The 14055-nt window shown below is 39.9% G+C and overlaps 1 pseudogene; it reads left to right on the top strand.

Moving 5' to 3' along the window:
• The first annotated feature begins 3330 nt into the window (after positions 1–3330).
• Positions 3331–4503, top strand: LOC120113006 (UDP-D-apiose/UDP-D-xylose synthase 2-like; annotated as a pseudogene).
• Positions 4504–14055: the final 9552 nt, after the last annotated feature.

Below are 14055 nucleotides of genomic sequence, written 5' to 3'. Positions count from 1 at the left end.
AAAAAATTAGTGGTTTTAAATTAAAATGACTGACACACCTTTAATAGGTAGATGTGTAAAAAGAAACATGTATAAGATGGTCATAATGGAAGACAAAAAAGTAATTTCAAAATTCTAAGCATATCAACCCATCCCTTTAACTAAGCAACATTTGTAGTCTTGTATTCTCAACCCATGAGGAACGTGCGCCGGGTGATAAGCACTTACAAATCTTTCACTAAAGCTCTGACTCTGAGAAGTGTCATGTGGCTGATAATACGGCTTCGTCTAACTAAGCAACGTTATAGTCTTATATTCTCAACTCATGAGAAACGTGCGCCGGATTATAAGCACTCCCAGATCTCCGTCTAGGGCCCATTCGAAAGGTAGGGCACAGTAAAAATAAGCACTTTCTTGAGTTAACCCCTAAAAATCATGAGTTGACCTATGAATAAGTTGAGTCTACCCCAAACAGCCGCATATAGAATCCAAATAGCAATAAAAAGCTAGCCCTTTTACAAGTCATCCCCAGTGGATCACAAGTCGACCCAAGCAATCTTGGCCCTAGTGAATCATGAGTTGACTTCTAAAGAAGTCAAGTTAACCGTAGAAGACGATCGCGCCGGCGAGCGGTCAGCGAAGATTGAAGCAGATATGCAGAAGAGGAGCTCAAGAGTCAGGAGGACGATGAGGATTGAGGAGGAGTGGAGGACAACGAGGATTTTAAAGAAAGGGACGATGGACGATGCCGTGATGGGATTGGGAGTCGTCTTGTCAAGATAGCCGTTGGCTCTGCGCCTCAACCTCTACGGACTACTGTAGCTACGAGACAGGAGTCGGGCGGGGCCTTTCTTTGGGTTGGGGCTTGGGCAACCGCCTAGGTCGCCTAAGGCTTGGGTCAGCCTGGTTGCAACCCATGCTGCAGAAAAAGAAAAGAAAAGAAGAAAATACAAGAACAGATTGATAAAGGAAAGCTTGTGAGTAAAACGAAGGCATATATCAACAAGAGCAGTATGTTTCTTGTTTGCACATTAGTTTAAGCATAGAAAAAAAATTAGAAGGAGATGACAAAATGAAAAAGTGCGCTAGATTAAAGAAACATATGCATAAAGGCATTTTAACAATAACCGACCAGTAACCTCCTCAAAACAAGGAAAGAAGGAAAAGCAGACAAATTTTCTTGCGCTGAAAGAGGTTTATTGACACAAGGGAGATCGCAAGGGATAGAAAGCGACGGATGAGGCTGTGGCAATCGGGTGAGTTTGGCCATGGTGCTGCTCTCGCCGCCAGGGGTGATGAGAGCGTCAATAAAACATTTACCTCACCATTGATACAGCTGAGTTGGCATGTTTCTACTAGTTGCTTAAAGACAATTATCATGTTCAAACAAGTTGGACATAGAAATAAAGGTTATTTAATCATAACTAGAGGCATCATATAGGTCTTTGTAGTAACAATTATAAGCTAAACCAGAAAGCGTATATGAATGAATAAGTTGTCACAGTAGACCAACGATCACTTAGAACAACAGTTTGAAGCGGCTAGGGCAGTTGGTGTTTCATTTTGAATCAATTGCGTCTTCAGTGGTCGTGCAATATCCCGATTTGGATTCCCAAACGTGCATTTTGGCCAGCTGGAGCAAAGTCGGCGTCACCAAGGAAACTGTGACATGGGCATGTCCTGGAGGCAAGTGTCAAAATGGAATAATATAGGGCTCGTTTGGTTCGCGGGAAAAGAAGAGGGGAAAGTGTGGTCAACGGGAAAGTAATGAGATGCCTCTTGTTTGGTTGGAGTTTTCAAAGGAGAGAGAAGGGAAAGTTATATTCCCATGGGAATGTGATTCTCACATTTCATGGGAAAGTCTTTCCCATGAGAAACATGGGAAAGTTACTTTCCCATGAGGCGGGAATCACTCCATTTTTACTTTTTCCCAAAAAGTCCTTTCAGCATTAAAGAAGCATTAAAGAGGCATTAAAAACCTAATTTTTATTAAGGGCATAATAGGAATTATATATAACTTTTCTAGGAAAGTGGATGGCCAACCAAAGGGTAGTTCTATATACACCCCCCCTATTGCTCAGGACACCCCCCAAAAACCAAAAAAAAAAAACCCAAACTAACCTTTAGTGTAATTACCATATTGCCCTTGAAATTTTCTCATACACCCCCCTTCCTCCTCCTCCGTTTCGTTTTGAAAAGAAAAAAAAAAAACACCCCTCAAACCCCCCTTAAACCCCTCCTCCCCCGTTCCCCCTTCTCCCTCTCGTCGCCGGCATTCTCCCGATCTCCGACCACCTCGCCGGCTTCTCCCGGAACCACCTCGCCGGCTTCTCCCGAAATTTTTTTTTTTCACGGTTCGTACTCCGTTCGGCACTGGATCGCCGAACAAAAGGCTTCTGTTCGGCTGAACAGTGCCGAACAGAAGCCTTCTGTTCGGCAACCCTCAACCGAACAGATCTGTTCGGCTGCACAGTGCCGAACAGAAGGCTTCTGTCCGGCACTGTTCAGCCGAACAGAAGCCTTTTGTTCGGCGATCCAGTGCCGAACGGAGCACGAACCGTGAAAAAAAAAATTTCGGGAGAAGCCGGCGAGGTGGTTCCGGGAGAAGCCGGCGAGGTGGTCGGAGATCGGGAGAATGCCGGCAACGAGAGGGAGAAGGGGGAACGGGGGGTTTTGGGCGTTGGCGAGGTGTTTTGGAGGGGAAGAGCGGGGTGGGGGGGTTTGGGGGGTGTAGAGAGCAATTTAGGTGAGGGGGTGCGGAGGGTGGGGGGTAATTTAGGAATTTTTAATTTTTTAGGGGTGTCCTTAGCAAATGGGGGGGTGTAGAGAGTATTTAATTTTTTTTTAATTTTTGGGGGGTGTCCTGAGCAATAGGGGGGTGTATATAGAACCACCCCCAACCAAACATAAGCACCTTGGAAATTTGTCACTTTTCCATGGTCAACCAAACGAACCAAAAGTACTTTCCTAGACATCTTCTTTCTAGAAATTTGTTTCTCAGGAATCATATTCCTATGAAAGAAAATGCTTCCCGCGAACCAAACGAGCCCATAGTTTTAGGGGGGAAATTGTGTTGCCGTTTCGGGTACTTTGCATCGCATCCCACTACATCCCGCGTCGCATGATAATCCCAGTTCCCAATTGCGCTCGTGCGTTAAACCAGAAAAGGAATATGTGCGTTCCTGTTATTTAATGTGATTGTGGACATTTTTGTTAACCTATTTCTTCTCATTGTGTATTAACCATATGCCTCCCCATATCGTCTATAATTACATTTAATGAAGTCTGTTTCATCCTGTTCTTTTTTTGTAATCTTTTTCCGCCACTGTTCAATATTCTATACTTCTGAAATAGGAACCAGAGTTTTATGTACTTAAAGAAGATGCTTCACCATGCATTTTTGGCCCGATTGAGAAGCAGAGATGGTCCTATGCTTGTGCAAAACAACTTATTGAAAGGCTAATTTATGGTAGGCTTACTCTCTGATGCTCTATGTATGCGTTTGTAAAATCCCTTTCCAGATATTTACTTGCAATATTTAAACTATCTTCAGCTGAGGGTGCAGAAAATGGCCTCGATTTTACTATTGTGAGACCTTTTAATTGGATTGGACCAAGGATGGATTTTATTCCTGGAATTGATGGTCCTAGTGAGGGCGTTCCTCGGGTGTTGGCATGTTTCAGTAATGTATATATCTAACTTTGCACTTGAAGGATAAAATAAATATACTGATATCCCCTATGCTTTCAAGGATATTTACAGTATAATTCATGGAGAATCTTTTACGCCGTGAACCTTTAAAGCTTGTTGATGGTGGATCCCAAAGAACTTTTGGGTACATCAAGGATGCCATTGAAGCTGTTCTCTTGATGATTGTATGCAGTTCTTCACCCTCTTGTGTCTCCCTCTCTGTTAACATGTTAAAGCAAAGCAAACAATTTACTTTGCCCTCAGGAAAATCCTGCTCGAGCCAATGGCCAGATCTTTAATGTCGGAAATCCCAACAATGAAGTTACAGTAAAGCAACTTGCTGAAATGATGACAGAGGTATGCAGATGAAAAGATTTGCTGATATTAGATGTGGATGAGATGCGTACCCTCTTCCGAATGTTATTGCCTTTTCTCACAGGTGTATTCAAAGCTGTCAGGAGATCCACCATTGGAGGAGCATACCATTGATGTGAGCTCCAAGGAGTTTTATGGTGAAGGATATGATGACAGTGATAAACGGATTCCCGACATGACCATAATCAATAAACAACTTGGTACTCTGCACTCCAGTTGCAGTTGTTTGTTAGACTAGTGTATAGTCCTTACGAAGTCACAATGATAATGATCAATCGATCATGTCTTTGTAGGATGGAGTCCAAAGACATCGCTGTGGGACCTGCTGGAATCAACCTTGACATACCAGCACAGGACATATGCAGAAGCCATCAAAAGAACAATGGCAAAACCTGTTGCATCCAGTTAGATCATGCAGAGGTTGGATTGGATGTCCAAAAGCTGGTTCCCCCAAGTCATCATTGCAGATCTCTTTCAATTCTTTTTAAAGGTCTTATATATGTAAGCAATTTGTGCATCATTTTTTTTTCTTATTACTAGATGATGTCAAGAGCTTCCTACCCTGAAATTTATTCGGTGTTGATAAAAGTAGTTATCTGCTACGGCAGGATGTTAGGGATGGTTTATGTAGTGAATGACATCAGTGCTATACCCAACGCATGTTGTTAGTGAAAAATGTTTCTGTTGTCCTATTTCTCTTCATTAGTCTGTCATTGTTTATTTGTTATTTTACTAGAGAAGCTTGTAAATACTTTTTCGACTCCAATTAAAAACTTGGTATTCAGTCTGGTTTTAAAGCCTTCAGAATTAGAATCCAGTTCTAGTGAGTGTACAAAAAGATAAGGCACACTACTTAGCAGCCATATAAAGCAAACTGGGAAGTAATTAGGTTCTCTTTTTTGTTTTTTGGCTAAGCATTTAGGTTCTCTTTTCATTTGTTTCCTGGAAAAACTAGGGTTACCGTTGCCAGGGTGACCGGTATTTCCCAGTCTTGCTAATGCTGCAGCAGTTTCGTTAGTCGTCCTTGTCTCAAGGCTTGTTTCTTCCATTGTAATCAAATTGTTCTATGGATTCTATTTCATTTTTAATCTAGCGTTTTCAGTTGTTGTGGTGATAACATCTCTTTCTTGAAAAAAAAAAAACAATGATAAGGAACAGTGAGGTTTATTTGTAGTTGTAGCACTGTCTCTGGTTCTCTAAACTAATGCTACAAAAACACACGTGTGGAAGGTCTTGTAGCTTTTAAAATAGCAACGCATCATCTGCACCGCCCTGAATGTCATGTTGGGATTCTTTTTTTAATCATTTTGGTAGCAGAAAGAGACCAATTAGGGCCTCAAAAAGGAGACGACTCGCGCTCAGCTTCAAGAATCTGCGCCAATTGGATTGAAAAAGCTTCAAGTAACGTGCTGATTGGTAGACACGGCCAAACTGGCTGAGATTACCTTGAAGAAACACGTCTGTTCGAGACATTTGGAAATGGTCGGAAGAGAGGCTTCAAGACTACTCAAAGGGAGGGTGCAGGGAACTTTCCAGATAATTAAGCCAAGAGATAACAGTCAATGTTTCTCATGGTGTGATGCTTTTAAGCCCTCAGCGGATGCTGTACTTCGCAGGCATCGCTTTGCTCATTGCAGACATCACTCTCCGTCATCTTATTTTGTCCTAAACAAATTTAATGTCTTAATCCCTCGGACTCAGACATGTATCCCATGCTAACAAAAGGCAGGCCTGGCTTCGGTTGACGGTGTGTCTGTGTGTTTTTTTTTTTGGTACAACGGCTGCTCATATTGCTCTTGCATGGACAGCGTGTTTGAGAAGTTCTCGGTTTCCCCCAAAAGGAGCATGAGTGTAGCAGAGGGAGGGAGCGGTAGTCAGAAGGAGAGCACGGGGTTGCAGGGTCAGTTTCGACATCGCAACGAGCAGGCCTTTCCCTCTCCTGCTCCATCCCTCTCTCCCATCCCTGAGCTCTTATTCTAGAATGATCCCACCCGATCCGACTGAAACTTCTCAAACAGGCAGAAAACTATGTAGCCATGAGACTGCTAGCCTGTGTACCAGATCCAGCTGGAACATTTCAAACAGGACCCAGGGAGAGAAATGTGCAGCCATGGGATTGCTAGCCTGTGCCGAACCTTGACTGGCAGCCATCTCCAAATAGCAGGAAAAAATTGCACTTGCAACCAACCAATAATCAAGGCCTAAATCGAACACGTAACATGGAACACATGAAAGACAACATGCGAACTGTCATCTTAATACTTCAATCTCCACCATCTTGAGAGCGAGAGCAATAAATCCTAAAGGATTATTCGAGGCTGAAATGTAAATCTCAAGGACACTTTTCTTGAAGATAAATGCTTTTAGAAGAATGAATTCCGGAAGCTTTATGCAGTGGAAATCTTAATTGCTGGGGCTGAAGAAAGAGGACTGGGAGCTAGCTGTGCATCTAAGATTTTCGAATCACCTAATTTGAAGTTAAAATAATTACCATCTCAAAATGTTTATTAGTTTTCTGATACAAAAAAAAAAAATCCTATCTAAAATAAATGGGTTTGGAAGTGAGTTTGATCTCTTCAAGTTAAATGTATATTATTCATAACCAATCTACTTGTAAATGAGTTCGTTGGATTTAATCTCCAATCCAATGAATCATTATGGACTGGATAGATTCTAAAATCTAGCCTACGCATCTAGAATGGTCATAATAGTACAGTAAGCTATAAACTGGTCAAGGTAGGCCATGGAATAGTGGCAATTGTGTGGTGAGTTATAAACTAGTTTTTTTTTCTCTTTTGAGAACTGGAGTTATAAACTATTTAAGGCTTAATTCAAGTGATTAGAAAGATTTATGCAATTTATGGTAGAGCAAGCTCACGGTTTTTTATTATTATTATTTTTAAGGAGGGGCTATTTCCAACCTTCTACATACTCAACCACCATCTAGTCTGTAAGTACCCGTGTGGATGTGTGTTTAATCCCACATTGGTCATTCGTTGGATAGATCTTGGATACTTATATAGAATCAAGAAATCCAAATAATATCTTCCAGCTAGTCATTTTGAGTGAGATCCTTGATTGTGATAAATGATATCAGAGTGAACCTGGCTCATACCTATGTGAACTAGGAGATACTGCAGCACAGATCTATTGAGGCTGACCATAAGCCGATTGATTAGATTGAAATGAATTTGAACTCTTGGGGCTAATCACGAGCTGATCATGGTGCTTGTGATTAGATTTAAATGGATTTGAACCCTTGGGGCTGACCACGAGCCGATCATGGTGTTTATGATTAGATTTGAATGGATTTAAAACTCTTAGATTGATGAGACTTAAACAGGAAGAGTATGTGAGGACCTGTGCAGACGTGTGTTTAGTCTCACATCGGTTATTCGTTGGATAAATCTTGGATACTTATATAGGATCAAAGAACCTAAATCATACCTTTTGGCTTGTCATTTTGGGTGAGATCTATAGTTGTGATATAGTTAGAGCCCAAGTCCCTAAATAGACAAAGTCAGCTCCTTCTGGAACAAAGGATTTATGCCCTTAAATAGACAAAGTCAACTCCTTCCGAAACAAAGGATATATATATATATATATATATATATATATATATATATATATATATATATATATATATATAGAGAGAGAGAGAGAGAGAGAGAGAGAGAGAGTCAAAGCAAGGGCCAACACCTTTGAAAATTTAACCTTCCTCTTTCAAAAACTTTCAAAATTGAACCCTTCGAATTAGGATCATATGATCAGACTTTTTAATTTTTCTTCTTTTTTCTGATTTTATTTGGACACCTAACTCTATATTTCTTGTTCATTTTATAAGACATATGACAAACAATTAAAAAAATATTTCTGATTTTTTGCCACCCGTTTTATTTATAGAAGAAATAATATATGGAAGGAAAAAAGAAAAAAAAAAAGAAGAAGCCTAACTAGGCTCGTAGGAAAGAAGAGTTCTACTACAAGACCATAATCTAGCAACGCCTGATTTTGGTTACAAAGGCGTGACCAATCGTTAATAATCTAATACTAAGGTTAATATTTTCGATGATAATACTATAGTTAATAACTTGTCCTTCAGTGGAAGTCTTGTTTAAGAACCATTATACCTTTTGCTGAAGCACCACCCGAAAGCTTAGACACTTGAGCATTCGGGCAGAGGAGCAAATGAATAAAGAATGTAAACTGAAGAGAGGGGTTGCCCTTATATAGAAATGCGGACGGCCCTCATTCGAGCAACGGTTTGGCTAGTTCCTTGCACTGTCACACGTCTTCTCCATGTGCACACGTGTGCACACACGTGCACATAACTCATTTTCAATAACATTAAGCTCTATGGCCGCAATGGTCTATTTATATGGCACGTCTCTCCTCCTTCCTGCTCTCATATTTATAAATAAAAAACTACTGATGCTCAGAAATGATACACAAAGTGCATCAGGTCTATAACTATTAATTTGACAGCTTTAAAATTAATCGATCTATTGTGTTTGATGATAAATTTATGAATTGAGCCAATCCTTTCTTACCATCTAATAAGATGATCATTCATGTACACTTTACGAGAGTCGTGAAGTGCCTTAATCTCTTGAGTCGCCTTTTATCTTGATAAGAAAGAAAAAAAAATTTGACAAAACCAAGATATGCAGTTACCAAACATGGGCACTTAGGAAATTGTTTATCTCAAAATTTGATCAATATATTGACCTAAACAGTCACAAAGAATGGGATCAATATACTTCGTTGTTCTTATCCAAAAAACAAACATACAAACAAAAAGCACTACGATGCATGGTAAATGGACGGAATTATCCTGTTTTTTGGAAATGTTTGCCCGAAATTCAACATGCAACCCTAGAAGGGTTCGTGCCAATTTAATGTAAAGAGTGATGCAATATACCGTATCATATAAATAAAGATCCATTGGGATGTTCCTACAGAATTGGAGTGAAAATTCTGTAGGAATCAGTCTTATTGAGCCACCTAGCTTTCATTTTCTAAGAGCATATCCAAATCTAGCCCAAATCTTTGTCTTTGAATGGCAAGCAAAAAAAAATTGGAGAACTTTTTTTCTCTCCAAAGAATTTGGGCTAGGTGGAGTTTGGTTGATACAGGGATATGTTTAAATAGATAGTCCAATTCATAAATCCTACAAGATTTTCAGTCTAATTATATTCCAAACAGGCTCAAAGTCATAATACAAATCAAACTGGTAGACACCATCATTTGGAACTCGAATACACCTACTCACCAATAAAAGACAACACGTACAAGAAATCCAACATGCACAAGTCGGTGGAACAGCAAAGGCAATGAGTCAATGACTAATAGAGCAGGTTGGCATGGTTAACTATGCACACCTGAATTTTTTTGGTTGGAGGCGTGGGTAGAGACACATGATGGCACTATTGACATCTCAAGTAATCAAGAGCTGAGCCAATCTTCGAGCCATATGTTGGATCGATGCCAATACGAACAACAAGACAATAAGGACTTATTTAGTTCATAGAAAAAAAATTCCATTGCTAGAATATTTTTTCTAGAAAAGTGATTCTTAGAAATATGATGCGTGCAAAATAGATTTGGTGTGTTTAGTTGATTATAGAAAGTGACACATTCGGTGGTAGCTTATATTTGGTTAAGCATTTACTTTTCTGAAAAAGTTATATGAAATACCTATTATATTTTTAATCAAGAAAAATACATTATTCATGGATTTTGATTACTTAAGGATACTTTTGGGGGAAAAATGAACTCTAATTCTTAATCGGTAGAAAAGTAGTTTTTTTATATCTTTTATGAATTTTTTTAATAAAATATAATAATTGTATGTCTATAAAATACTATTTTTTCGTCTTTTTTCTTTTAAAACTCAATAGGCTTCTCTCTTTTTTCATTAATCATTTTTCCCTATTCTTTTTCTGCCAACCAATGGAGACAGGTGAATCTATTGCCAAGCAGCTTGTGATCATCGTCGCGGAGACTAACATGCATGTTTGATGTGAGATCTCAAGAAACATCTGCAGGCAGAAGAGGACTTGGAGACAAGGGATCGCTTCTTGAATCAGGCCTGGTGACTTCTATCCAGATCCATTTGAAATCTTGGAAGTGGGGTCTGCCCGGCTCCATGATATACCTAATATCAATAAGCTGCTCAACCAAATCTCTGACAAGTGAAGATTTGACTCGTTTTCTCACACCGCCAGAAGTTGGAGGAGTGAAAGTCTAATATGTTGTAAAGTTTATGATTCAATGTCTCTCTCCTCCAACTAATCATCGCTATGGAGATTTATTCTTATATACTTTATCTCTTTATATTCAAATGTACAAAAATATCTTACAAGTCTGGCTGCATATTTATTCATTTTATCTTCTTCTCTCTCACGATCTATTCACTTCCAATGGAAATCAGGAAGCCTTTTTTGATGCATTAGAGCCCATGCTTGATACTTTAGCAAATCAACCGATTACGGAGGCTCTCCGGTTAGTGGATTGTCCTCGCATGAGATGCACATAGAAATACATGCACTACATGTATATTAAGATGTCTCCTTAAGGAGAGCACAAGTCACATAAATAAATTTATAAGAAATACAAAATTTGTAGCTATTCATGCTTCTCTCTCATATGCATTGTACATATCTATGGCTAAAAATTCTATGCCAGGGCTTTTTTGAAGAACATATCAAAAAGCAACTCAGGTGGACTCTAAATTGTCCCTGGATCCTCTTGCGTCATTAGCTAAATGCTAAAATGAAATAATACCAACCACGCATCATGGCAAAAAGAAAGCCATGTGCCATGTGTTAGAGCAGAAAAAAGAGTTGCGTCCCGACACGAGATATTGTCCGCTTTAGAAAAGGACGTACGTGCGCAGTCTTTGAAGATAATATTCTCCTCACGGCTTTGTCATTTAAAAGGCATTTCTCGAGGAAAGGGGGTGTGCCTCTTCTTATAAGGCACAATCCTTTTCACTACTCAACCGATATAGGAATAAGTTCGAGGCCCCCTCTTCTCTCCAACACTAGCTCCCCTAGTGGAAAGGATTCGTGCTGACCCAAAGATTTTTTACAGGGTTATGGGGGAGTCCACGCTCACCGCACCATCTGTTAGAGCAGAAAAAAGGGTTGCGTCTCGACGCGAGGTATTGTCCACTTTGGGGAAGGACGCATGTGCGCCGCCTTTGAAGGCAATATTCCCCTCAGCTTTGTCCTTTAAAAGGCGCCTCTTGAGGAAAAGGGGTGTGCTCCTCCTTACAAGGCACAATCCTTTCCACTACTCAATTGATGTGGGACTAAGTCCGGGACCCCCTCTTCTCCTCAACACCGACCTCAGTGTTTATCAAGCTGACCTCGTCAAACATATGTCGCGGCCTCTGAACCTCCCCAACCTCACCCGTGGCCGCACCCACGCGCGCGTCCATACTCGCGCAGGCGGCTGCATATCACAACCTCACCACACCATGCCTTGCTTACTGGTCATATCATGGCATACCTAGAGCCATACCCGGTCCCACCTATCAAGGGTCATGCTCGGTCACACCTGTCAACTAGAGGTCATGCTTTGTTGCCCCAGCTATGCTTACTGTCAGGGGCCATATCCTGCCACACATGTCAACGCCATGTTGTCCACAAGGACTGCCCAAATCGTGTGCCTCAAGCAAGCCTTGACTGCATGCCACCTGGCTAAAGTCATATCCTCCTATGATGAGGACGGGCCATACCTCCACCATCTGGGCACCTTTGCATGGACTATAAATAGCTCACATCAGGTAACGCCTGGAGACTTGGGAATCCACTTAACATCCTCTCTAAATTAAGCATCGGAGGGCCCTCACCGGAATGCCCAGTGAGACTTTGTGCAGGGTCCCCGGAGCATAGGAGGTGCCATCCTTTCTCCGTCCCGGCCGGCGGCTCTCCCGACTCCTCCGGCGTGGTCACCCTCAGGCCAGATTTCAACCACAACACCATGCATATGGCTAAACGTGATTAACTTGCACAGAAGGGCTACCATAAGACAGAAAAACATAGTGACTTTATCAGCAAATCATAAAATATATTTTCACTAGAATTGCGTCTTTGTGTTACGAGCCTGTTGTTTCGTTTCGAATTGTAAAGTCAAATGGTGACGACCACAATCCAATTTAACAATACTTGTGAGACGATCAAGTGTTGTCTACTTATATTTGTTGGTATTTTTGTCGTCTAAACTAAAATAACAAATCATAGTTAGTTTATGTAAAAAATCCTTCTGTTTAACATAATCATAAACGGCTATTCATTTTATTTGTGAGAGTTAACTGACGTAACCATTTGCAGTTACAGATGTGACTCTCTCTTCCGGACAATAGTATGTGCATATATATTTGGGTGCATGCTCATGTACATGTTTTAAAATGTGCACTGAGTATAATGCACAACTTTAATTGCTCAAAGTACGCAATCAATGTGACATTTGCACTTTTAAGGGTTTCATTTGTGAGGTTCTTGGCGTAGACTAAAAGTATTATCAAGCTTCTCATATAGGTGGCAATCCTTGGCATCAGAAGTGACACATTGCAGTTTTATTCAGATTCAAATTTTTGAGTTGATCCGGATGAGCAAAATTCAAATATCTCTTCATTAAAACAGAGCCGAGTTCAGGGAGAGAAAGACTCTTTATCCATAGAAGAAAGACTTGATACCAAGTACGAGAATATAGTATTTTTTATACTCTCTTTATTTTTTTCGGAGTCAACCAATCCAACAAACTTTTTTTTTCTTATTTAGCATACAAAACAGTAAACCGTAAACCGTTATCCCACTAGAGTGCTGACCGAGCCTTCCCACTACCGGATTAAGTTATAGCGGCAATACCTATCATGTGCAGGTGGCTTCAAATAGATGTGAGCTAAGATAGTTATGATCCCTTTACATTTCTCATCAATCAGTTCTTCCAATTCCCTCTAGAGCCACAACTCTAATAATTATGGCTTTTATTCTTGTGTAAAAAATGGATAATGATAAGGGAGTTCCTCTTTGACTATTTTTTGCTATCCATTATGAATGAACATTTGTCCATGATTACCATAGCTATTACACTTTCTCTACTGTAGAATGAGGATACCGAGGAAGGTGTCTCTACTCCGCGTCTTACTCCAGTTTTTATTTTTATTTTTTTTTTCATTCCCAGATTGCACCTTGTTAACAAATAAGACTGTAAATCTTTATCGGTCGCATCTGAAGCCTATGATAAGCATTCTTGTGCAGCTCTAATGCATTAAAGGAAATGGTCTTTAATCATGTCTATCCTGATAAGGGAATCCATTAGATACACTATGATTATGGAGGATTTTGGTAATTAAATATATCTATTTTGATGTGATGATAAAGAAATCATAACGTACTTAATGAGTTTATTTTTGATAGATTGTGGCAACAATTTTAGCATGAAAGTACTCTGATGCAGTTCATAATGCTAGTAAATAAAAGGTGCAGCAAAGTGATATAATAAATAATCAACTTTAATATTTCTTAAAAATCAATCATAAAGAGGATTTGGTGCTAATGAGATGAGAAAAGAATATTTAGCCCCTAAGCTGAGCTTCACTAATAATCCCCTGGACTGGACTTGTAATATTCAATAACGAGGTGTCGTGTGAGCTTTCCAAGGGTAGTTTGTTAAGAAATTTTTAATTTTAGCATGAAAGTACTCTGATGCAGTTCATAATGCTAGTAAATAAAAGGTGCAGCAAAGTGATATAATAAATAATCAACTTTAATATTTCTTAAAAATCAATCATAAAGAGGATTTGGTGCTAATGAGATGAGAAAAGAATATTTAGCCCCTAAGCTGAGCTTCACTAATAATCCCCTGGACTGGACTTGTAATATTCAATAACGAGGTGTCGTGTGAGCTTTCCAAGGGTAGTTTGTTAAGAAATTTTTATGGGCGCACCGATTCAAGGTGAGGATCCGGTGGGCCCAACGGCTGAGCAAAAAGAAAGAGGCG

The sequence above is a fragment of the Phoenix dactylifera genome, chromosome 4, assembly GCF_051530095.1.
Source record: "Phoenix dactylifera cultivar Ajwa chromosome 4, Ajwa_hap1_PhDact_Kaust_v1.1, whole genome shotgun sequence".
NCBI lineage: Eukaryota > Viridiplantae > Streptophyta > Magnoliopsida > Arecales > Arecaceae > Phoenix > Phoenix dactylifera.
The sequence above is the reverse complement of the archived record's forward strand: the minus strand, read 5'-3'. Positions and strand labels throughout refer to the sequence as shown.